Raw genomic sequence first — 27,348 nt, 5'->3', positions numbered from 1 at the left:
AAGAGACAAGGCAAGAAAATGAAAATTACATTTTTCTATAGGCACCTTCTCTCTATTTTTGGTCATCTCATTTAATGAATATTGTCCCTTTTCAAGATTTCACCTTTTAATCAGACATGATGACCACTTGACAAAATTAATTATAAAGATAAATAAATAAATTACTAAACTATTTGCAGAGAAAAAGGCAATAAAAGGTGTTGGAATGCAGAGCTGGCACACCCCACAATATTTCCTATGGACGTCACCCATATGATATTATTACGGCTAGGCTCCTCACTATGGAATTCCCGGTGTTTCTCTGGGCTGCAGCGGCAGGTACATTTTTGTTACATCAAGGCATTGTTTAGGCACCTTATTGCACCCAATATCGTGCCATTACATAATCTTCTGTTGTTGGTTCCCGATACAAGCTTAGTTTGCATATATTTGTTAAACATGGCTTCTATAACTATTCTGCTCTATGCATTATACTTTAGTGTTTTTAATTATCCCCCACACAGCAAAACCTATGTTAGAAGAAGAAAGGCCAACATTGAGAACCATTCAGGGATCACTGCATCTTGCTGTCAAAGGAAGAACAGAGTGACAAACGCAACAGAGTGGAGATCTTCAAAATGTCATGGTGCTGCACATGTGATCAGTTAGGACACCAGCCATTTGATGGTTTGAACGTTTGGTTGAGAGCACAAGCAACCATAACAATTACAGTCCCCACACATACCAGGAATGTAACTGTTATCTGAAACTCTTAAATCGATGGGTTCAGTTCCACCAATTAGTTTATATGCCCATGTGACATGGACAATCTCTGTTGGCTGTTCGGCAGAAGAGCCTTCTCAGGGTTCAGAAAACGAGTGATGTAGTGGACAATAGGGGGACCAGCAGTCTCGGGCTCATCTGCAGCACTAGATTAGTGGTTCTCCTCAAACTGCAGTGCCAAGGGGCCCGGATGCAGGACTTAAGTCAGTATAATTTCCTTCAGAAGGTAAGAAAATAAGAAAACCTTGTAGCATGGGTTAGTGGGGGTGAGAGGGAAGGGGTGGAGAGGGGTAGAGGCATAGTTTGCCTAGAACGGGGCTTTAAAGGGTCTTTGCACTCAGAGATCATAGACAGATTGTAGCTAAGTGAATTATCAGCTTCTTTTATAGCTCTACTATATTTCCACATCCTCCCACCATTGCTAGGAATTCTCAGTCACCAAGACAGCAGCAGCAGCAGCTGAAGAGAAGACCATTCTGGGGTACAGACAATAACTGATCACAAAGACATTTTGTAAACCCCCAAGGTCACTGGTTGTAACCCGTCAAGTCGGCTATGATTTTCTTCTGATTCAACAGACGCAAGCCAGTGCTACAATACACTGTCTATGCAATGGCCATTTTACCCACCAACATAAGTATGGGCATCCTGCCCTGGTGGTGAGGAGGTTATCCGCTGGGTGTGATTAAACAGAAACAATTGCATTCTATATTGCATAAGTTTTAGAACAGGATGGCAGTAGTTCAGAAAACACCTTGGACTATAAAAAGTTTTCTTGAGCTTGCATTGTAATCCAAAGAACATGTTGTCTATACCTAAAAGACACAGCTATTCAGACCCCCTTGAGATGTCTCCAACCCTAATGAACCAGGACTCACGTACAGTATAAAGCTGGTAGTGCATTGTTGATCAGATTTTAAAATGAAGTGAAACCTTGCTACTAATGGCCTGCTATAAAGATGTGCACAGTTTCACAGTATCAGAGAGGATGAATGAATCTGTAGGGTTCTGCAGAATGTAGGGTGGGGGTGGAAGGGAGCCTTGTGCATCTTGAATTCTATTTATGTGCATCCTGTCTACCCCCCTCCAGATCTGCTCAGATTTCCTCTAGTGGTATCAATAGCAGAGAAGCTCACATACAAATAACCAGTTTGGCCTCTGCATTACTTCCTTTAACTGCTTCAGAACTGAAAGAAAAGAGAGAAAACATTAAGTAGAACGCACTTCTCGTACCCCAGGGACTACAATAGGTCATGGCGTGAACCTGAATATAAGAACAAAAATAAATACAGTCATACACTCTCCCCCCTCCTCACACTGTCTGCACAGCAAGAACAGTTATATGCTAAAAATTGTGCATCTAGATCGTCCTTAAGATGGACAAACAGAGGCAGACCCCGTCTTAACTAGAAAACGGTTTGTTGGAAATCTTTTTTCTACGGAAAAAAAGAGAACGCAACGGGTATGTGTGTATTGCGTTTGCACATCAGCCAAGCTTCAGAGAAGGTCCAAACAGCTTTGCAAGTTCAAAGATGAGACGGTACCTTTGGGCGACATAAGAAGCAAACGGCGGTCCTCTGTACACCAAGCAGATATAAGACCTGCTACAGTTTGTACTGAGTCACAGTGCTTCGCTGTCATGTGATGTACACTGCAAGGCAAACCAGCCACATATACTTATAGGACGTGCATCAAGAGGTACATAGAAACATTTTTCTATAAATGTGCTCATTTCTTAATAAAAAGTATTCATTTCAAAGTGTATGTGACAACAACAGCGGGGTAACAACCCATTCGGTTTAAAAAAGAAATGAAAGGCAAACATTTGTATATACATATAAAAAAAAACATTATAAATACTTTTCCCCTTTTTATAAGTGATCACATACCCTCTGTTGCATAAGGGCTAGGGGAGGAGAAACTGCACCACACTGATCTTCCCAGTGAATGGCTTTGCAGGGGGATGGGGGCATGTCAGCACAAGCCTGATCACTGTTTAGCTCCCAGCACAGCTAAAGAAAAGACCACAATGTGCTCTCATGCTTAGTGTGGTCAGTTTTTATTAGGAAAGCAAGACTAGCAGGATTACCAGGGATTTCACACAAAGAACAGGATACTTTTTCATACAAGTACATGGTACAGTGGGCACATATCAGGAATATGAAATGATGGGTTTACATATTCTTTAAATTTATATATCTGCAATAAACTTAGAGCTGATGAATGTAAAGAATGGAACAGGAAAAGTAAATACAAGACAGGTAATATTTCCCTCTTTCTAATAGTGCAGGCTTTGTTGTGTTTTTATTACATACCCACTGGGGCCTTCCTGTTGGAGTCAGGGGGCATCAGAGGTACAGGAAAAGAGGAGAAATGTCCCCATCAAGACAAGAACAACAAAGGAAACATCACAGAGGATCCACCACTCCATCCTAAACTTAGAAAAACATTTTTCATTTCCAATGATTTTTATTATCTTTCCAATAAAGTACAAAAGCCATCCTGGGATTCTTGACTAGATAAGAAGGGAAATACAAGAAACGAAAACAAGTAAACATATTTCTTCTCCACTTACTCTTTGATATCTCTACTATAGCCAAGTGTTAAAGCAATTTAGGGAGTCATTGATGGTGACCAACAGGCCTCCCATTTCAGCATATCTTCTATTACTCCTTTTGTACACCATGTGACAAATAACAGGCAGTGCACCTTGTACAACATAAAGAATAGAGAGCATACCCCATTCTAAGGGGAAGACTAAAAAGCAAGAAAGAAGGAAAGAGGAAAAAAAAAGAGAAAGGTGCACCCTCCCTTGATCCAGGTGTGAATATATTATATATTATCCAAGTCATGAGGGATCTGTAAGGTACCTGATCCATGGGTCCCAGGTTCTCTCAAAGAGAGCCAATTTGTCATGTAGGTTTGCTGACAGTCATTCATTTGTCATGGTCCAGGTCAACTTGGCCTTCAGAAGGTGAAACGGGATCACAGGGGACCACTTTGTGTGTAAATTAAGGCAAATATATTTTTCTAAGATTTCCATGTAGTAAAATGTAAACCCGCCCAAAACTGATCATACTATTATTAGTTGATGCTGACTCATCCATGACTTTATTTTTCTCAGGGAATCCAGTGATGAGAACTCTCTACTTGAATTTCTGGGGTTGCCGCCCTCTCAAACTTCTAGCAGCATTCTTAGTAGTGAGAAATTCCAGTAGCATAACTTTCCTTCTACCTAAAAAGCTAAAAGTGAAGCTGCATCACTGGTTCCTCCCTCTGAGCCTGCCTCTGATCCAGCACGGTACTGGATGCACGACCTTATCAATGCCACATAACTGTCAGACCCACGCTCTATACTCTCAGTAATTCCTATGGAGAGCTCTGGAGTGCAAGATTGTACTCCAGACTAGTGCTCCAAAGGACTGAATGAGTGTATGGGCGAGATTTTGACAACAGCTTGTGTGGTGCTGATGAAGCTACATAGTCGTTATCTAGCTAAAATCTGGGCAGGCAAATATAACAGTGGAAGGTGGGGACTTCCAAAAAAGTCTAACCGTACCAAAAGTGCCCCTTTGTGGTCAGGTGGGTGGACCTTAGAACCCAGGTGCTATGTTCCTGAGATAGTCACCTCAAGAAACTACATTTTTACCCCACTATTTAAAAAAAAGGAAATCTGGATAACAAAAATTAAAAGATTACTCTGAGCACTTTAATATGCAATATGTACACATTCCACAATGTGAAAATGCACCAGTTGGCTACATATTTGGGGAAGGAATTGACATGCGCGATGCGCAACTCTAGGCCATTGACCTGTGTTTTATAGACTACCTTAGGTGATTGAGTACTTCCAATGGACCATCTCTGCGTCTCTGATCAGCTGCTGTTTTATAGAAAATGTGGTCCGTCACTAGAACTACACTACTGAAAAATAAATTGGCAATTACAGACTATGACATCAACATCTGAGGGCCCTTTGTACATATCTCTTAGATTGCAAACTCTAACGAGCATGGCCCTCTGTTTCCACTGGAAAAAATTATATTGTAACAGTAATGTCTACCTTCATTTTGTAAAGCGCTGAGTAAACTCTTGGCGCGATATAAATCCTGTATAATAATAATAATCATAATACTACTACGTTATTGAAAATAAAAACAATTGTGTTATCTTAACAAAAAGCGAAAAGCCTCTCAACTTATACACAATATATCTGTGATGCTAAAAGTTGTTTTCAATGATATCCAACCCTTTATTGATACAACACCCATGGCTTTCAGCTACTGTGCCTACTCTGTGCTGCTGAAAGACACAAGGGCAGGGAGGGTGAGGTGAACATAGTTAGACAGGCAGAGAGATAGATCGGTGTGTATATACACAGTAAATCATCATATGCAAATTCTCCATGGTAAAATTCAGAAAGGGCCTGAGCACATTCTGTGAAGGGTTTTTCCATGTTCCTAGAAATAGTTGCTGGTAAATACCCACTGGAAATTACACGTGCAGTGTCTGATGGTTGTAGCTCTATGTCCCTATAGTACTTGGCCGACTGGAATGTGGAAAATTCAGGCCTGAGAGGTCATAGCAAGGTACAATCTCAGACTCCAGTTTCAGAGTTATGGCTGCACTCGTATATAGCATCCATCCCTGTACTTACAATTGACACCATTTCTAGAAACTGTAGAATGATGTACTGGCTGCAAAAATATGATGTTATCACATGTGCTTGTCAACATTACATAATACAGACTTGAAGGATACAAACACTGAAAACGGTCAATTACTACTCCACATCTCAACATACAAATGGATTCAAAACGTCTTTGATATGGTTTTATATATCTTTGTTTGTGGTACATAAATCAATAAAATTCACAGCCCTACAAGTTTAGTCCAGTGGTGCTCAAATGCATCCAAGATAACCCAATGGGGTTGATTTATTAAAGGCAAGTAGGCTGTTCATTTTGCAAGGGGATTTTTCCCTTAGCTTAGTGAATGAGGTAAAGCTCTACTAACTGCCATTATCCAATCATGGGCAACCAGAATGTTCACCATATTTATTAAGCAAAAGGAAAATTTCCTTTGCAAAGTAAGCAACCTATTTGACTTTAGTAAATCAACCCAGTATCTTAGTGTACATCATTCTAAGACCCTAATAGACATTTGCAAAAGTAATCAAAGGGGGACTATTGCACACAGAATCTGGTGCATAGTAGTAACCAGTCAGCTTCAATTTAATTAAGCGTTGCCATTAAAACCTAGAAGCTGATTGGTAACTATGCACAGCTGCACCCGATTCTGTGTGCAACAGTTTTAAATATCCCCCAAAGTGTCAAGAAACCAGAATGGATGTCAGGATCTCAACACAAAGTGGACCTTTCCATCTGGTCCAGACTACATGCCATGCAATTTTATGCTTTGCAACTTTCCATTCATCGTATTAAAATCTTTAGTGTGTATATCAGTTATCTGCAACAAAAGGAAATATGAGAATACCATTCTGTCACAACATACAATAAACTGTCATACCAAAAACCATCTAATTACCTTCACATTATGTCATACAGCACATTCTATTCTACAACAATTCCCAGAGTTAAATTCAGAGAATTTACTACAATTACAGTAAAAGTACAAGAAGCAATATTTTTTTTCATAAGACATCACTTAAATGACATCTTTCTCCATCCCATGACACCAGCCACTCATAACACACTTTTATGTATTTTATGAAAGGAAGCGCTTTAGTTGCCCAAACAAAGCAGTCAGCTATTACTGCCTCTTAACAGAGGACTATGACACCCAGCGTGGCCTTATGATCAGACATCCTACCTTACTGTCAGAAATACTCTTTCCTCAGTAGCAGGTGCATAAGAAATCCCAAACAGCAAATAAGACAAGTAACCTTGCAAATGGCAATGCATCCTTTTTCCTTCTCCTCCTCCCATCACAGCTGTGGATCTGATGTTTTTGAAAGACGCGTTCCCATGCTTTCATTATGGAGAGGTAACACCCACTGGAAAATGGGACATTGCCTTAGGCTCCTGTAATCACCCTACTCAGGACCAGCCCGTGCCACTTCTCTGGATAGACAAGCCTAGCAAGGAGAAAATTCGCCTGGCCTCTGCCTTGGCAGGGACACAATTCCAGATAAACCATTGGCAAGAATCAGGACTATGAAAAGGTATTCTGCAGTATAACTTACTAAAGTATATGATGTCATTAAGGGCCAATCTGTTTCTGCAGGTAAAGTGCAAGATGGAAGGGACAATGTGGCAATGTTCACTCAAACATGCCCACATCGTAGCAGAAGCAGCAATATAACTAATCTTACATGCTATGCCTTTACTTAAAGAACAGATGTTAGGGCTCATGCACAAAAACATAGAAAATACTGCATTCAGACCCATGCAGAATAAAATGTAAGGATATTTGTGCACCAGTATTGTGTGCAATGGGCTCAATTGTACAGCTGCACTTTGATCCTTAGCATTTAGCTGTGTCCACCGTCTGATTTTGCCCATGCATGTAAATGTTTGCACATTCATGTGTAATACATAAATTAAATAAAACATGTGTAATACATAAATGTACATGGCAATATGTACTGCCACCCATACCTAGTGAATTCAGGGCCCGGGGGAGATGTAAACAATGTGTAGGCAGCAGAAGAGACCTAGGTAGAGAAAACCCCTTGTCCTTCAGTCATTCTTAATGACAAAGGTCATTTCATGCCCACGCCGCCACTGCCTACACATTGTTGATGTTTACATCTCTCACTTGCCTTGATTGAGGCATTCACTAGGCAGCAGCGCAGAATGACCTCGGCCTCCCGTCATTCGGAATGACTGAAGGCTTGGGTGGAGAGAGCAGAGCCAGCAAACTGTAGTTTTGATGCTGGATAATTTATTTAATTGACCAGGCATTAAACCCAAAAGGTCCCTCTGCCTGGTTTAAGAGTTGCTTTTGAAGGGATCATAATTAGGAAAAAACACATTAATAAACTGTAGAAAGCTAAAAGAAAAATTCGGAAAACCTAAATAATAGGAGGCTGAATTGCATTCATAGCCAGCTGTTTGTCGTTTCTTTAGTTTCTTTACGTATTACTTAAACTAATACTTGGATACTTCATCCAGTCCTGTAAAACAAGTTGGTGCTTTATATTTCCATAAAACTAAAAAGTATAGAATGCCCACTGCAGGCTCCAAATAATATCTCAGCATTTAATATAAATCAACCTTATTAAAAAAAAAATAGATAAATATTTGTAAAGTCCATGAATGTAGCTGTTAAACACTGCCAAGCAATTTTTCGAGTAGCAGGCCCAAGCAGGAAATTACCATGAAACAATCCTGCTTCTCATCTTCTCTCTTGTTGCCTTTAAAGACCACAAATGTGATGTCCAGAGTCTGTCTTCATTACTTGTTAATTGTATTTTCAGAAACCATAAGATTAAGTAAAAGCCACACACCCATCATCATTATAACCATACTTCCAGTATAAAAGCCTTTTATATAGTTTAGTTCCCACAGAAATCTCCAAATGGGTGGAGACATCAGGTTAATTTAAGCCTCTGACTCACTTTGTATGTAGTGATGATATTTTTGGTAGTATAGAGCTTGCGGGCTTCCATGTCATTGTTACTGTCAGACCTGTCTAAGTAGGAGTACCTAACATTGAACAACATAATAAAGGGTAATATGTGTCATCAACGCCCACCTATTATTAAACACAGTATTATTACCTTGGACATAAGTATGTGGTCAGATCACGTATGCATTATTCAGCTGTAGGACAACGCTGTTATTTGGTTCAGGTAAGGTGTGTTCTCTTGTATTGCATTGCATGCATGTCTGCTTTGCAGAAGGCCCCTCTGGTACCATGTTGTACTAATGGTAATAACCTCAGGGGAACAATATTAAGAAGGGAAACCCAAACCTTTCAACTGAGAATTGAATCCAAGAACAAATCAGCTAAAGGTGTCTAGCTGATTCCTGAGGTGTGCCTTAAAGAGAATGTCACTCTATCCTGTCTATGGATACCATGAAACCTGGTCAAGCTCTTTTGAAGGATCTGTAGTCTCAAGCTTAACAGTCTATTGCAGAAATTTAGATCTTTTTAGAGAATGTGCTGCATTGCATTTCAATGCACGGATTTTTTTCACCCTTATTGTTGCAATACTACACTTTCATTCTAATTGTCATTGGTGCCTTGACAGAAAGGAAGAACAAATTAAAGAGACAAGTTTGGATTTTTTTTTTTTTAAGTTGAGGGTTAAGCGAAAGGGATACGGTGAACCTTTTAAGTGTAAGGGCCAGCTGTCAAAATACAATAGCAACAGCTGTAGATATTCCCATCTGCACTGTGTACATGGATGGAGGAATCTGTAGAATTTATTCCATTCAGCCTGGAAACGAAATGGAGTAAATCTATGCGTGCATGGCCAACTAAAAGAAAGGGTAATGTTAAGGATTAGGTTTAGTAATATGTTTAAGGGTTCCATTAGCCTTAGGGTCCAGGATTAGGGTTAAAGTATATTTTATTTCGTTTAGGATTAAATAGAGAGGGGTTTCTGAAAGGTTCCAAAGTGTTCTGCTTTAGCGGTAATGTAGAAATATATCACATAATCCTGAATGCTGAATGATAATAGGGTGGAAACGACATACTCTGAATAACACAGGCACTGAAACAAGACATGTGAGAAGAGTATCCTGCCCAAACATGATTTTAGTCGAAGAGGCGGGAAACACTACAATATGTTAGGAAGATGGTTGTGGCTGGAGGTCATGGGAGCTGGTTACTCGATAACAAATAAATAATGTATCAGGCAAGATTAATAATTTTGAATGGTTAGTATGCAGGACTGGTTTTGACATTTAAAAACCCAAGTCCAAAAGGCAGTCCTCACTCTCTATAATTTCTAAAACTGGCCATACATAATTTTGACTGGTTCCCAATAAATGGCCCTGAAAAATCAAAGGAGCTGGGCAGAAAATTATCTGCGGAACAGCGGTTGCATCCAGTCATGGAAGAATCTAATAGACTTCTTTCATTCAGCCTGCAGGCTGAACAAAAGAAATCGATGGTGTTTGGCCAGCTTGACTCATTTTAAAGGAAACCTTAAAGCAGTGCATTGAATAGCTGTGCACAGAATGAGATTTTGAATGAGATGGAAGATGGTCTTCACTGGTCTTCCTTCTCATTTTGAATGAGATGGAAGACCAGTGAAGATGATGGCATCTTAAGACAACAGAAAAGGAGTGGAATTTATAGACAACTCAACATAAAGTTGGCGCTGCAAGAATGAAAGATAAAACTTGAGAATTTTATGGCAGCCGTGGTAAAAATGTTGAAATGTATCAGATTCTGGTGGCCTCAAGCTATGAGGGATCAGTTTTGGAGATGACTCACATGCTAAAATTATTATTATTATTGTACAAGGTTTATATAGCGCCAACAGTTTGCGCAGCGCTGTACAAAATTAAGGTAAAGTTACAATACAATTTGGTACAAGAGGAAACAGAGGGCCCTGCTCGTTAGAGCTTACAGTCTAGGAATGACAGGACTCAGAGGTGTTCTCTATGTGAGGAATGAAGGAGAGGGCTGAATTAAACGTAAACGGGGTAGACTGTCCAGTTTTATCTTGGTTTAAATTTTAGGCACTTTTCAATTCCATGGAAAAATGGGTGTTGGTAAAGCTGGGCATACACTGATTGAATTTTCTCCAATTATTAAAACAGGCCAAAATTTGCTTAGTGGGTGGCCCTGAATGCCCACTTCTGATTGATATCCTAGAAGATGATAGGTTGAAAATGTTTAGCCGACGGCTGTCAGAATACAATAGCCCAGAAGGGGGATTGGTCCAACCTTGCTGTATAGCATGGATTGAACAATCTGTTAAGATTTTTTTTTTTGTTCAGCCTGCTCTAGTAGTGTATATAGTCGAGTTTAGCAAGTGGCCAAGGAGAGTGAATACAGCAAATTTAGGTCCATGCACAATGGCTTAAAAAACACCCGTGCTCTTGGGAGAAAAAAAATCCCGCTAATTTTGAAGGATTTTTGTACTAATGTTTAGGAGGGTTTAGAATTTTTTTCTGCCAGAAAAGCTCTCTCCAAAACAGAAGGTTTATTTACTACCTCTAAACGCGGAGCTTAAATTATGTCTTTAATTAAATCTAATGTGAATGGACACTTAAGATAACATTAGTTGCTTCTACAGGCAAAACGTTAAACTCCTCTAGGAGCAGCATGTTTTTAACCAGTGTGCATGGACCCAAAGCTTTAAGAATAGATAAGACAAGACACCACCAAAGCCAACTGTTAAGAACCATTCCAATAACTGCTAGGGAAGTCTAAAGGACGACAGTATACATAATACCAAGGAAGGAGAGTTTGCAGCAGCAGAAGGCAGTTAACGGTGTGAAATACAAAAAGCAGATGAAGATAGAAGCAGCAAAAACACATTTTTGATATGGTTCTAAAATGTTCAGTGGTCAATTGTGTTGGGATATTTTCTGTTGAATGTCAGTTGTGAACGCCAAATTGATGACGTTAATCTGTCATAGGAAAAGTAAATGTATTAGGAAGCATGGAAATCAGCAACATCTAGAGAACAGAGAAGAGTTAAGAGCATTTTAGGAGGTTGATTTTTATTGATAAAAATGCCTGAAACCTCTCAAGCAGGCGCTTCTTAAAGTACAAATCACATCAACTGGTTCCATTCAGGGAGGAGCTACAGGACACTTCGGTGTCACAGCACCTCTCACCATAAAATGTTCATAACTCTGCTTAAAAACTGGAGAATATGATCTGCTGGTTCAAAATATTCGAGAGTACTCAGAGTAAATGGTATCATCAGTCTGACAGGACACCGATGTGATAGCATCTGACTGCACTGGGTAAGCATCTCCTGGGCACACAATGGTCCCTGTTTTACTATGTCAGAGTTTCCCCACAATGCTGTTCAATATCGCAAGGGAGTTGACATTCATTGGTTTAAAGGTTGATGCTCGGATAATGCCAATGGTTATTTTACTGGGCAAACTGTAGGAAAGTCAACATTCACTATAATTATTGAAACATAAGATCCAGAAAACAAACTGCAATTCTAAAGTATTTACTTGACCATGCTTTAAAACAGTACAAAATAGAAATAAGAATTTGTAGCAGGCCATAAATATCTGCATCTCACACATATACTGTATATATGGATGGGTTCTCAATTTGGTTGGAACATTTCTTGGCATCTAGGGCAATAAAACAAGTGCATTAAAAAGACCCCCTTGTGTTGACCTCCATATATTGACTATAACTATACAAGTGCGTTAATGACCTTGTGAGGCAAGGCTGTAACTGATTTTAATATAATGACATTTTTAGGCCAGTGTCCAGGACATCAGACTCATAGGGAAGCACTAAGCCTCAGCAAATGAATTACAGAGGTGTTACCATGCAACTAGATGGTGTTGAAATGTAATTCAGGAGACCGAAAACAATTTCTATACTATATATTTGTCTATATAGCCAAAAATTTAGCTGTGAATCTAAAATTGAAAATCTACTTTAAGCAAAATCTAAAATCTGCTAGAAAGTGCATTTTAAAGGAGGACTCATCATACAGGTGCATGACCAGGGTAGGGTAGCATGGTGCCTACATACAGCCACATTGTGGAGGGCTGATCACTGTTTGATGCTGCTTCCGAATAAGCAGTCCTGAAGCCTATACTGTAATACGCTTTAATGAGCTGGTTACTACTAGGGTAGGTCCTGTGCCATGGTTACACAGACAGCTCTAGTCACAGGGTCCACAGGAAAATATGCCTTTTGCACTCACAGCAACCATCAGTTTTATCAGGCTGTATTCTTTAGTAATTAAAAGTAAACATTTGCTAAGGATGATGCTGCACATCCTGCAGGGACCTGTACACTAGTTCGGTCTCATATGTTAAAGATCGCCTGCTTGCACTTGTTTTATCGACCAATTCCCAGTAGCATTACTACTTTATAATGTTAGAAGAAATCGTTAAGAGAGGTTTTTTTTCACACATTAAGAAATCTGAATTTTTGGCCCTTTATGTCATTCAACCTCTGCAACCTGTCAAAAGGTCACAGGTCTTCTGAAGAATGAACCTGCATTAATGGCAGTGCACGTGTTTGGTTGACAATAAAGAATTTTGTCAAAGGAACTGGGTGGAAAATTCTCTGCCAAGCAGCGCCTACGTCCACTGAGATGCAGGCACTGTTTGGGTATTTTTACAGCCGAGGGTGGTGGCTGTCAGAATTCAAGAGCCAGCACTACAGATTTGTCCATCTTTGTTGTTTAATGTGAATAGAGCAATCTTGGCATTAATAGTCAGTTTACCATTAACTTGGTCCTAACCCTGTACACAGGATGCCAGCAAGCAGGCAGACAGTCCTGGGGTTTGCTCCATCAACTGGGAGTCATTGAAACACCCTTAACATGTTGTAAAATACATATTTACTAAAAGAAAAAATAGAACATCATTTAATACACTTTAAAACAAACAAAAAACGTTCCAAAAACCCAACATTTCATATTCCTGATATGTACCTGTTATACCATGTACTTGTTTGAAAAAGTATCCTGTTCTCTTTTGTATTGCTTCCTTTGTGTGAAATCCCTGGTGTTTCTGCCTCTGCTCTCCTATCAAATATTGACTACACTAAGGAGGAGAGCACAGCATGATCAGTTCTCTAGCTGTGCTGGAAACTCAGCTTGCTCTCCTCCAATAATCAGAATTCTGCTCACACGTACCCCCCTGCACAGCCTATCACTGGGAAGATCAGTGTGCTGCTGTTTCTCTTCCCCCGGCTCTTATGCAGCTGAGGACAGAGGAAATGTGATAGCCTATAATAAAGGCGAAAAAAAAGATAAGTATAATGATTTTATCTATACACACGTTTTGCCTCTTTTCTATTTTAAACTGAATGGGTTGTTTTACAAGGGGAGGGTTTATAATCACTTTATTTATTATGCAGCCTTGTTGTGTTCAGGAAAAACAGTTCAATACAGGAGGTTTCCAAACGCATCCCCAAAAGACTGTTTCATCTTCTAAAATATTTCATTATCTAATGAATGACATAAGAATGGGATTGTTATTCTGCAAAGGAACAGTTGCCAGAAAATGGCTTCCCCTACGGTGCCACTTGTCAATTCACTTGTGAATGGGTTAAAGTTCTTGGCTGGGATATAAAGAATCTAAAACTGGACAGACCTGCTTGGCAGCCTGTAACACAGAAAAAACATGAAGGGGGACTATGAAAAAAAAAACACATTCAGATGCTGGGGCTTTCAGAGCTTACTGCTCAGGGATCATGACTGCTTTGTTTAAATGCACAAGATCAGTTTCCTCCTTAATGCACTTGGCAGCTCCTCGGCAAAACCGATCACAGGCGCAGTTGGCAATCTGACACTATGCCAGCAGGAGATTTTGTGGCTTTCTTTGGGAAGTAATGTTGTCTGCTTATTACAGCACAGCTCTTTAAAATCAGAATGTTGTGGGTGGAAGGAACTCAGTCCTGCCAGCACTCCATGTGGATGAGGACAAATCACTTTGGGGGCTGAATATCAAGTTATTTGTCTCAATGCAGCTTGACATTTATTTGATATCCCCTACTCAGCTCTCTACGTCAAGTATAATAAATGTCTGAGAGGCGAGCAAGGCGAATGCCAGCTACGGCTCAGGACTGTCAGCTCACAATGACTGGGTAAAGGAAAGCAAAATGAGAGGAAGCATATCCATGTTCTGTCAGGATTAGATGGCTAATGCAAAGTGTGGTGGTTCCATTTGATAGAAGTCTAGAGCTTTCGTTGAATCCCGATGCTGCCGAGCAGCTATAGACCAAATGCATCTATTGTTGTCATCGGCCCAACAGGATAACAATACCCAGCAAACTTAGCAAAGTTCTCAAGTCCTGACATTATTATAGGGACCTGAAAAATGCCTTTATATGCAATTCCAACAACATCTGATGGTTGACAATCAGGCTTGAACTGGACAGCTTCTCTGTAATCTTGTTCTTGGGTGCAAGCGGCTCCTTCCACACGGGGCGGGCTCCGCTAGCTTAGCTAAGGCTCTGTCCGCCAATCCCTGCTGAGCAGGCAGATGGCTGGCCCGTGTCTGCTCCGCTTATGCAGAGCAGACACAGACAAAGCCCGCTCTCCTGTCCATGTACTCCCAACTGCCTCCCATGTTTAGCAATTCGGGTGTCGGCAGGTGAAAACGTATACGTTTGTTCACACCCACTGCTCCAAAGAGGGGAACAGAAGGTTCAATCGCATCCATCTGAAAAATTGACAGATGTACCTGATCAGTCTGTTCATGTGAAATGGGCCTTAGGAGGAAGCACAAAGTGTCCCTTAAAAACATTTTTTTACCTTAATGTAAAACATTAAGGCTACCTTCACACTGATCCACCGCAAAAACACAGCAAAAACGCATAGGCGGTTTCACCGTACTTTCTGAGCAATTTTTAAAGGACGTGTTTTAAAAACTGCAGCAAAAATGCTTCTCAGAGGCGTTTTTGGAGAAGCTTTTCAGGTGTTTTCCATTGATTTCAATGGGAAGAGGCATTTTTGAGGCGTATTTAAACTCGCCAAACACGCACCAAAGATGCTGCAAGCAGGAGTTTTTACACCTGCCTCAGTGTGAAAACATACATAGATATACATTCACATACATAAGGAAGCATTTTTCTTGAGCTTTTCAGGTGTTTTTTTTAAACACAAAAATGCTTCAAAAACTCCTCTGTTGTAAAACATTTTTTTTTACCTTAAGGCTACTTTCACACTTTCTGCCTTCCTTTCCGTGTGAAAGGGAAGAGAGGGGAGAAGAGATCCAGCACTGTGCATGGCTGCATCTCTTCTCCCCTGTCTTCCTCTTCACACAGGACTCTGGCAGAAACAGGAGCCATTGCCTCTTGCTACTGTCAAAGATAGTGAGGAGCGGCAGGGCTAAGCCCCGCTTTGTGTGTCTATAGAGCACGGCTCCATAGATACAGCTTGGGAGCGGGCACGCAATTCCATTGCTTAGAGTACATTAGTATAACATGTTTGTTATTTTAATAAAAAAAAAATTACTTACCTTTAGAAAAACACTTATATGTCTGAATAGGGCCGCTCTGCAGACTCCTATGGCAGGAATGAGAGGTGCATGCTCATTTACTCATTCGCAGGGGTGTTTAAAATGCCATGTTTAGATGCATACAGAACTATATCCTGTACGCATCTATATGCAGCACTATAAAAATCAATGGGGCCATAAACAGCTGTGTCTACAAATGAAAATGCTCACCGTGTTTATCGGCATACAAAAAGAATGTGAATTAGGGACCTTAGAGTGTACCCCCTTGGGGGTTGGGGACTAATGTGAATGTATAATATATATGTAAAGTGCTGTATATGTAAAGAAACCAGTTGTGTCTGTGGCTGTACATATCTACAGTATCTAAACGCATCTAAAACATGAGTACTGTAAGTTGAGTATTTTACGCAGGATATTCTGCCAGCTCTGCCAGCAAGAACCTGCATTCCCTGCAGATAATACTCACATGCCGGGTGAATGAAGACTACAAAGGTTGCACCATATTATATCACTGCAATATTATTGTGAACTTTATTGAACTTTCTTTACTTCTCCTTGTCTCAGACCTGTGACCAATGCCTATTTATCAAACAGAACTCCACTGAGCAAAGAGGGAAATTCCTCTACTGTCTTCTCTCAGAGGAACACGTGAATCATTCAGCACGTTCTATAGCAGAGGTTCTCAGCCTTACATGAAACCAGGGCCAGATAAAATCCTCACAATCCTTCCATGCCACACCAATAGAATTGAAGGTTTATATATTTACAATAAAAGTATAGAAATGAAAAATATGGATACAAAGTAGATTAAGACGCCTGGGCAGCCAGCTGTAAACACACTTGTGCCCGTTTACACTCAGCTACCACTGATCCAATCTGATCCAGCAAAGACAAAAAACGGAAGGAGATCCGTTCCCCTCTGTCTGGCTGGGTCAGATTGGAGGGCAGCTGGGTGTAAAGGGACAGCCGATCTGTTTCCATCCGAATGGGCTGTGTCAGTGTCCACTCTGCATAAACAGACAGACCTGTCATCTCACCGCTCCACTCAGCTTAGCAGGAGATCAGTGGACAGATACCCTGCTGAGCAAAATCAGATCCAACCTGTGAGAAAGGGGCCTAAAGACAGAGCAATCAAATGAAAAGAATAGTTATTGGAATTTAAACAGACATGAAAGTGTTTCTATGTATTTTGCCCTCATTCTATCTGTGTTACTCTCTCTCCCTTCATTCGATCTCTGTAGAAATGTGTAATATTAGTGTGTAATTGTGGCGGAAGATTTTCTGTACAGCACTGTGAAATAGGTTAGAGCTTTATATTTTTTAAATTTATTTTTATTATAAGTACTTGTATAGCGCTGTCAATTTACGCAGTGCTTTACATATATATATTGTACATTCACATCAGTCCCTGCCCCTCAAGGGGTGTACAATCTAAGGTTCCTAACTCACATTCATACATACACATACTAGGGCCAATTTTGACAGGATCTAATTAACCTACAAACATATCTTTGGAGTGTGGCAGGAAACCGGACTACCCAAAGGAAACCCACACAAGCACAGGGAGAACATGCAAACTCCAGCCAGGTGGTGCCGTGGCTGGGATTCAAACCAATGACCCTAGTACTGCCAGGCGGAAGTGCTAACCATTTAGCCACTGTGCTGCTTTACAGTGTAAATGTATAATAATAACAATCATCATCCTAGTAGTGTGTGACTGTGGTGGGACATTAGAGTGTAAGCTTCTCTGGTGTGAAGACTGACACATGTGGCTCATTGTTCTCTGTATAGCATTGAGGAATACACTGCCAGTAAATTTTTCAAGCTATACCAATACACCATTACACTAACAAGAAAGAGTTAAATTACTGAATGCACGCAGATGACCTCTGTGTCATTTCCTCAATAAATAAAGTAGAAAAACAGGTAGAATTCAAAAGACCCTACCACTGCTCCCTGTCCTACAAGTATGCTGTACATTCTCTAGATTTACAATCCTTCAGACTTTAGAAGGACCGGATTGTGGCCAGTGGGAGTAGAAAATGTCCTGGCGTTGGTAATGGTGCCAGTGTAAGGAACAGTGCCCATATCCTTGGTGTCAGTGGAAGGAATAGTGCCCCCATCCTTGGTGTCAGTGGAAGGAATAATGCCCGCATTCTTGGTGTCAGTGGAAGGAATAATGCCCCCATCCTTGGTGTCAGTGGGAGGAATAGTGCCCCGTCCTTGGTGTCAGTGGAAGGAATAGTGCCCCGTCCTTGGTGTCAGTGGAAGGAATAGTGCCCCGTCCTTGGTGTCAGTGGGAGGAATAGTGCCTCGTCCTTGGTGTCAGTGGGAGGAATAGCGCCCCCATCCTTGGTGTCAGTGGAATAGTGCCCTGTCCTTGGTGTCAGTGGGAGGAATAGTGCCCCGTCCTTGGTGTCAGTGAGAGGAATAGTGCCCCGTCCTTGGTGTCAGTGGGAGGAATAGTGCCCCGTCCTTGGTGTCAGTGGGAGGAATAGTGCCCCGTCCTTGGTGTCAGTGGGAGGAATAGTGCCCCGTCCTTGGTGTCAGTGGGAGGAATAGTGCCCCGTCCTTGGTGTCAGTGGGAGGAATAGTGCCCCGTCCTTGGTGTCAGTGGGAGGAATAGTGCCCCGTCCTTGGTGTCAGTGGGAGGAATAGTGCCCCGTCCTTGGTGTCAGTGGGAGGAATAGTGCCCCGTCCTTGGTGTCATTGGGAGGAATAGTGCCCCGTCCTTGGTGTCAGTGGGAGGAATAGTGCCCCGTCCTTGGTGTCAGCGGGAGGAATAGTGCCCCGTCCTTGGTGTCAGCGGGAGGAATAGTGCCCCGTCCTTGGTGTCAGCGGGAGGAATAGTGCCCCGTCCTTGGTGTCAGCGGGAGGAATAGTGCCCCGTCCTTGGTGTCAGTGGAAGGAATAGTGCCCCACTGTTAATATCAGTAGGAGGATAAAGCAAAAGGCTGCATCTGGACCCTGGGGCCGCAGTTTGGAAACCACTGCCCAGTTAACACCCTTGCCCCAGATTTAGTCTTCCTTCTCCTTATTGTTTTATTCAAAGATAATGTTTAGTGACTGAATTCCCAGTCTTGGGAGAGCTGAGGACTGAATATGTAAATCACACGAGGAGGGGGTACTTAAAGCCTAACTTACAGAGGCAGGGCAGTGAATTAAGGATTGAGCAAGGAAGTGCCCTGTAGGCCCAACAGACAGGAAGCTTCAGCACAGCAGAAGGCTGCGGCCCAGTGCCTGAGAACCATCATTCTCTGCAATGGGGGAGATTTACTAAAACAGGAGCACACAGAATCTGGTGTAGCTGTGCATGGTAGCCAATCACCTTCTAACTTCAGCTTCTTCAATTAGGCCTTGACATTAAAACCTGGAAGCGGATTGGTTTCTATGCAGAGCTGCACCAGATTGTGTGCACCAGTTTTAGTAAATCCCCCCCTATATGTTGTAACGTGCTGTATAAACAAGGAACCGATACCAACAATTATAATGTTTACAGAAAGCCTTCCTTCCTGAATTCCATCGTACACAATGAAAGCTGACTAAGTCCAGAGATTTTGGCCTGGTTCACATCTGTGCAGTGCACTTTACATGCATTTTAGGTGCGTTACCAATGAACTCTATAAAATTGAGTTTTCTAGCAAGCACATCAAAGATGCAGCAAGTAGGATTTTTTTTGTAACACACCACAACTAAAATGCACAGGTGTGAACAGGGACTATATTTTTTCCCTTTCATAAAACAGGATGTTATGCACTAGGCATGGTCTTTTTATACCCAAATGTAGGCTGTAAACAAACGTTGGTCCCCTCTGCTACCTGGTATGTATGTAAAGCCAAAACATCAATGTTAGTTTTAGACACAATACAGAAGGGACTATCGGGTAATTTTTGTGCTGGGTATACTATTGGGTAATCTTTCCCTTCCTGTTCCAGAGACGCAACCGGAAAATAGAGGAAATAAAGAAAATTGACTGAAGCCTCATCTTAGACAGCTGTCCCCGGAACTGCTGTCCCCATTGGAAGATTCTGCCTTACCTCTTCTGGGGACAAGTCTAACATTTTGGATTTCTCCTCATATTCTCTCTCAGCGACAAATGGTCCCAAGTACAAAACAGAGTGGCAAATCTCCCTAATGGGGCAATAAAAACCTGACATCAGGACCTGCCTACAGTAGCACCAATGTAATGGTTTTATTGGGATCACCTTCATATGGTCCTGTAATGGTCATCACTGGTGTCCCACAGATGTAAGAGGCCAGTGCTTGGTTTGATCAAAGCAAAATCATGCGGCAGTTAACAGGGATCCTACGGCAGTCGCTGGCGGTTCCCTGAGCCATGGCTGATTGACCTCTCATTTGATGGTACCTACATTGTTCTGGGTCCAACTTCACATAGCAGCCCCAGCAGAATGATACCATTCATCTTTCTAGCCGTCGGAAAAGGGGGGGATTTTTCCCACTGACCAGCAATGAATTGGTTTTAGAAGGGGTTCCTCAAGGCATGAAAATGATTTTAAGAGTTCCTCTACAGTAAGTAGAACAGCAAACCTTCCCTAACAAGGGCTTGTGCTCCACAAATATACTAGCCCAGTTGCAGACTAAGACCAAAGCACGACTCATATGATCTGTCCTCTCGAACGCTTGCAAAATCACATTTTTAAATGTAATAAAGGAATTAGGCAACCCTAAAGCAGAATTAGCCTTTTTTATACAAGTGCATGACACATCACATTTTTTGAGGATCTTGTAACATTCTCAAATGAAATACTTCTAAACCTAATCACAATTTACCAAGAAAAAAAAAAATCTACTGGTTACTGCTCCTTGAGGAACATCCAAAACCTGTGCAGCTCCCATAACATCTACCTTAGAAAACATACCCATCACATCTTTTTTTCCAGTGTTAGAATGCCGGGCAACTGACCACCCAGCACCACGCTCTAGTAAGCAAACAATTTGCACCCTGTTCGGAATAAGCCAATAAGATGCATTTAGGGGATTATACAAAGACTGGAGAAGACAGGTTCTGTAGTAGGTGCATGGCAACCAATCAGCTTCTAGCTTTCATTTTCAAAGCTTAACTGGCCTAGATGGAGCCAGAAGCTGATTGGCTGCTGTGCACAGCTGCTACAGTTGCCAGATGCTCAAATGTATTAAATTCCCCCTGTAGTATTTCTTTCAACATTTACTTTTTCACCTATTGGGACATACAAAACAGAAACAACTGCATGCAATTTGGACACCCAAGAAGATGGGCATATCTTTCACTGAAAATGAAGGATGGAGATGTACTCATTCTCATGAACCCTCAAACCAACAGCTGTCTTTTCTGTGATTCGCACAGGTGTCGTGCACGCGTAAGGAAAGAACCTTTTCCCTTACTTGCCTGGATAATATCTCCATTAGGACAGCAAACCTCTTCATCTGATTTCAAGTCAAATTGCTCAGAAACACCATTATGAATATAATGGGACAATCTATAAAGCCAGAATATTATAGCCGACGCTTGGATATGTTCTACTTGTATCCAGTTGTGGATGGTCACACTTCTTGTATCTGTGCTGTAACCCAGGAACCATAAGTGAATGGTTCACCACCGACCACATTCTCTGATCATTTCTGGGATAGTTCGCTTGTCAAGAGGCAGCAGGTCTCAACCCATCAAAATGCTTTATGGTAGATCAGAGTTTCTCAACCACAGTTCCATGGAATCCTAGGGTTCCTCTAGAGGTTGCTAGGGGTTCAATGAACAATGAGTAATTTCTGCTTCTCAGATAAGTTCCCACTGACACCATTGATCTTTTCAGCTATCTGTAAGGGAGTAAATCTTCCCAAGGACCAAAAGTGTAGGGAGCATTCTTCCCACTGGCCATCACACTAATGTATCATGAGTTGAAGATATAGTAGTTTTTAGCAGGGGTTCCCTGAGACTGGAAAATTATTTTAAGGATTCCTCTGTGTTGAAAAAGGCTGCTTTTCAAATAAAATGTTTGTTTTCACTATTTCTTCTTTCTTTATAGCATCTCATTACTGCTGATCTCCTTCAGCCTCTTTGCAGGTGCTTCCCCTCTACATGTAATCCAATGATGGCTGCAAAGCATTTCAGATGGAGACTACATAGGCATAGTCCACTGGTGTGTGTGGGTTGAAATGACAACTTGTCTCCCTTGGAAGCCTCTTGTGACACCGCAGCAGCATAATTGGAGGACAGATTGTCAGCCTATAACAGGAAATGCCTGAACAAGGACCTCCATGACCAAGGATCACCAGGTTTTATTTTAATGAAAGCTGCACTTTTATTTATACTGAAAATGACATTTGAACTTACATTAACATATCAACACCTTTATGACATTTGGGTTTACATATACTTTGGGTTTACATATACTTGGCTCACAGAAGCCCATATACCACTCTTGTTTGTTCCAGACCGCTAATGGCTCTTCTATTTGACACTTTGGCAAATGAGGCCAATTCTGCTGTGCATGGACTAAATCATAGATCTGATTTAATGTGGCACTGCAAAGCAAGATGATGCTATATAACAACCACAGCAACCAATTAGAAATATTTTTTTACTACAGTAAGCTCGCTTCTAATTGGCTGTCACTTACAGAATAGGACTGCAGCATAGACAGACTGTTTTTAGGCAAAAAGCAATTTTGCTAGCCTCATGAGTTCTCTCCAGTGACCCCATGGAACCCAGATTTACAAAGATGTCACTCAGTCACGAGCTTTCAGAGACTTGAAGGATATGAAACTATTATTACAAACAATGAGACAAATGCTGACCAATTAGGCATAGTCTACCCTACTATAGCACAGGACACAATGGGGAATGCCCAAACCTGGAGCTGGGGAATTTTCACAATCCTCAATTCCCGTACATGTTTTTTTTTTGTTTTGTTTTTGTTTTTTTTACTAGAAAAGTATTTCCACTTGAAAAGGAAACCACTGAAAATCCTGCATGAATGTTATTTAATGTCTTAATTGCAAAGGCAAAGTTACACTGTCATCACACAAAGGTGGCCATGCTATAAATAGGACAATATTACTTGTCAACATCAATTTGTACTGATATCTTATCAGGGAATTCAATATTTCTTACAACATTAGACAGACAATTACAGACATGTATAGTGAAACTCCCTTCCATCTGCTTGAAAACCTAAAGCCTAGTACACACAATCAGAAAATCGTACGACAAATCCCGCTTTCAAAGTGTTCGTACAATAATCTGATCTTTAGTACACAGCTTTCATCTGAAATTATTTGAAGGGACAAGCGTGAAAGTTTTTTTTTTTACATTACCAGATCGTGCGATTTTCCTTTAAACAGTACAGTTTTCGTCCGAAAATACAATACAATACATTATTCTGTCGTACAAGAATTTTCATAACTTTAGTAACCTCTTCACTTTCAATATGAGACTAGCATGCAAAAAAAAAAACCCCCAAAAAAAGATCATTCATCCAATATTCTCATCATGTTTATGGGGTTTTAAACAGTTTTATAATACACTCCAAATAAATAAGACGTTGCAGTATATATATAAATATGGTATAGCTAGCTGCAAATGTTTGTGATCACACAGCTTGCTTCCCTGTAAGTCCACATATATCCTTATTGATAATGTGCCTTTATTCACACAACCATATGAAGTAAGATGCAGAAAGCCCGCCCTTCAAACCACTTTTTAGGAATTCCTATTTATCCAAGCTACGTGTACACTCCAAAAATTAGAATTACAATTAAAATTCAATTTTGGGAGTTTAAAGAATATTTTACCACAACATTTCATATTCCTGACATGTGTTTGTTCTACCATGTATTTGCATTAAAAAGTATCCTTTTCTCTTTGCATTACTTCCTTTGTGTGGAATACCTGACGATTCTGGTTCGTCTGCCTTCCTTTTTCAAGCTGACCACGCTAGGCATGGAAGCACATCCTTCCCAGTGTGGTCTGTTTTAAGGCTGTGCTGACAGAACAGACTGTTTGTCCTCCAATGGCCACGCCCCCATGCACAGCTATTCACTGGGAAGATCAATATAAGTCTGTTTCTATATCTCCTGCTAACACATCCCCTGCAGTCTCCACCCCCACCTCTCTAAGCCCCTTATACAGCTGCAAACAGGGGTTTTGTGATCACTTATGAAAAAGAAAAAAATAAGGTATTTACAATGTTTTCTCTAATATATTCACACACATTTTGCCTTTTATTTCCATTATTAACTGAATGGGTTGTTTTACAAGGCAATGGTTTGCATAAATGTTAAAGCACACCTTTCCCCCAAGATCAATTAAGTCACAGGGCACTGCTGCTACCCTCTGCAATTTAAACCACCCCCTTTTCTTTTTAAGGGGGGGTTAAAACTTTAGGCCTGGCCCCTCCCAACTTCCACCATTCTAGTCTAGGCAAGAATGTCATTATTTATTTATTTATACCTTTTGTATCACTCAACTCTTCCTCCTAGATTGTAAGCTCTAACGAGCAGGGCCCTCTGATTCCTCTTGTACCAAATTGTATTGTAACTGTAATGTCTACCTTCATTTTGTAAAGTGCTGAGCAAACTGTTGGCGCTATATAAATCCTGTATAATAATAATAATAATAATAAAAAAATAAAACTGCTGTTAAAGTGGAGCTCTAGCCACAACATTTAAGGTTTACATTTTGGATAAAGTGTACAAGGGTCAGATCTGCCATCAGGTTTTTATGGCAATATGTGACCCTTTACTTCTTGTCTTGAGCAGGGGCAGACTGACCATTTGGAAACTTGGGCACTGCCTGAGGGCCTGTGGTCAGTAGGGGGCCCCATGAGATGCCCCTGGTACCTTTTTCATAGGCTTTTTTGAGTTTGGGCAAGGACACAGGGGCCCCATGATCCCCTATTGCCAGGGGGTCCCATGAGTTGTCAGTCCACCCCTGGTCTTGAGGAACACATAACTGGTGAAGAGAAATTTTATTGGGAACTCAAAGAATTAAGACAGCAAAAACCTGACAAATGTTTGAGTACTTCTCTGCTCTTTCTGAAATTAAAATAAAAAGAAAGAAAGAAATTTGGTTGCAGTTTTATATTAAAGCCTGCCTGGAACCATGCGTATGACATCAGCTTGTTCTTAGACATAGGCAGTTACATGTTTTTTGTATCAGCTACGGTGTTAGGGCTCGTTCACAAGAGCTGGCAGCTAAAACACACGCACACTGGTTTACTTTGTGTAGGAAGAGTGTGTGCATTTTTTTAGAAATGGCATTTTATTTGCGTCTATGCACAGCACGCTGCAGTACCATGCAGTGTTGTGCCATGAGTTGCACTTTGAAAAAAACTGCAGATTGTTATGCAGCACAGCAACCCTCAACACAGGGGTATGGTGTGGACAGGCGACATTGAAAACCAACGTTTTATCTGTGTGCCCTTGCATTGAGCCTATGGTATGGGCCAGCCCTTAGTCAAACGAGATTCCCAATCCATTACAGTTCATGTATTGTTTATTTCAGGTACTCATATAGCACTTTCAATTTACGCAGTGCTTTACATATATATTGTACATTCACATCAGCCTCTAACCCTCAAGGGGCATACAATCTAAGGTCCCTAACTTACATTCATACATACTAGGGCCAACTAGGAGCCGATTAACCTACCAGAATGGCTTTGGAGTGTGTAAGGAAACCGGAGTACCTAGAGGAAACCACACAGGCACTTCCCATACTCGCAGTCTGATTCCCGAGTGCTTGGTGATGTCAGAGCCCCTCCCCTACGCGTTGCACCACCGGGTCACGTGGCTTCGTCAGGGAGATGCGATTTTTATATTTTTTTATTTATTAATTTTAGTTTCATTATTATTCACATGGTGGATTTATTATATAATTTTTTATCACAAGAACTTGGATCTTTAATTTTTCACAAATTTTATTAACTTATATTTATTCAAAGTTGATTTATCATGTGTTTGAATTTAGCGCAATATTAAGGGGATTCATTTTATTAGAATATTAGCACTTGTAGGTGATTTATATTGCATAATTGGAGCATGACACATTTGCATCTTATTTTTAGAAGGCTATGTTCACGTTGTGGAATTTTGTAAGTGGTGCGTAATACATACACTACCATTTTTTTCTATGGAAGATGTACTTTGCTGGAATCCATAACAATTCAACAAGCAGGATTTTTTTTACTGTCCCAAAGTAAGAAGTAGTGTAAGAAGATAACTACATCACCCACCTAGATTGTAAGCAGAGCCCTTTTTAATTTTTGGTGAAGCCACCTAATTTTAAAGTCCTACAGAATAAACTATACTATTTAATTGCCCCTATAAAAATTATTAAACAGGGAAAAGCATAGCTTCGCAACTTCTTGTCCGGCACTGCGCTAGTTAATAGCTGAGGACAAGCCCTGTTCCCTAATGAAAATCGTCTGTATGTCTTCAGTTTTCAGAAGAAAGCAGAACAGGCTCTTCTATTTATTTGATTGTAATGACGTAGGGAAGCCCTAGACTGGGAGATAAAAAAAAAGGCGATTCACACGTCAATGGCGAGATGCAGCGTGACTACTGTGCGTTTGTGGCTGGGAAGCGGCAAGCTCTGACTGGCAGGCCTGACTCTCCCAGCTTACAGCAGTTCCTGCAGGCAGAGGAGCACAGACGCATCATGCCAGTCAGACGACTATTGCAAAACTCTGCAAGAAGAACAACAGTGTCACAAAACACATGGGAATTTCTGTATACTAGGGCAGGATGATTCACAGGAGTGCCAGCTCATTCTGCACTACAACAGGATAGTTATAGGTAGAAAGTTATTTATTTATTTCAGGTACTTATATAGCGCTGTCAATTTACGCAGCACTTTACATATATATTGTACATTCACATCAGTCCCTATCCCTCAAGGGGTGTACAATCTAAGGTCCCTAGCTCACATTCATACATACACATACTATGGACAATTTAGACAGGGTCCAATTAACCTACCAGCATGTCTTTGGAGTGTGGGAGGAAACTGGAGTTCCCGGAGGAAACCCATGCAGGCACAGGGAGAACACGCAAAATCCAGGCAGGTGGTGCCATGGTTGGGATTTGAACCAAAGACCCTAGTACTGCCAGGCAGAAGTGCTAACCACTAAGCCACTGTGCTGCCCAGTTATTTCTGAATGTTACAATTCTAGCGATTTCTCACTTGTAATGGGGGGGGGGTCTCACGTCTTCTCCAAAAACCTTCAACTGACCTGTCCAGCCTTCAAAAAGCACCTATACAGAAAGAAACACAGGGACTACCATTACTGACTCTTAGGAAGATGCTTTTTGCTTGGCTGTTTCTAGTCTTGATAACTTACCAAGAACAAACCTGCAACAAGTAAAATTCAGAACTCCTGATCTGCATGCACGTTTTGGGTCAGTGACTCAATTATTAAAGAATATGTAAACCCAACATTTCCTATTCCTGATATGTGCCTGCTGTACCATGTACTTGTATGAAAAA

General features: G+C 41.0%; 1 protein-coding gene across 7 annotated transcripts in view; it reads right to left on the bottom strand.

The window, feature by feature from the left end:
- The window catches only part of HDAC7 (histone deacetylase 7), a 424,630-nt gene that overhangs the window by 98,691 nt on the left and 298,591 nt on the right, over positions 1-27,348 (bottom strand). The window contains exon 1 of one of the 7 annotated variants that reach the window (XM_089691383.1): positions 6,595-6,718. The exons of the other annotated variants lie outside the window; for them this stretch is intronic. The gene's annotated coding sequence lies outside the window, so the exon portion shown is untranslated. Of the gene's footprint in view, positions 1-6,594; positions 6,719-27,348 lie in introns of those variants that run through there. 7 annotated transcript variants of the gene reach the window in all.

The sequence above is a fragment of the Staurois parvus genome, unplaced genomic scaffold (assembly GCF_062004578.1).
Source record: "Staurois parvus isolate SC_StPar_1 unplaced genomic scaffold, SC_StPar_1.0 ptg000562l, whole genome shotgun sequence".
NCBI lineage: Eukaryota > Metazoa > Chordata > Amphibia > Anura > Ranidae > Staurois > Staurois parvus.
This window is presented reverse-complemented; position numbering and strand designations above follow the sequence as displayed.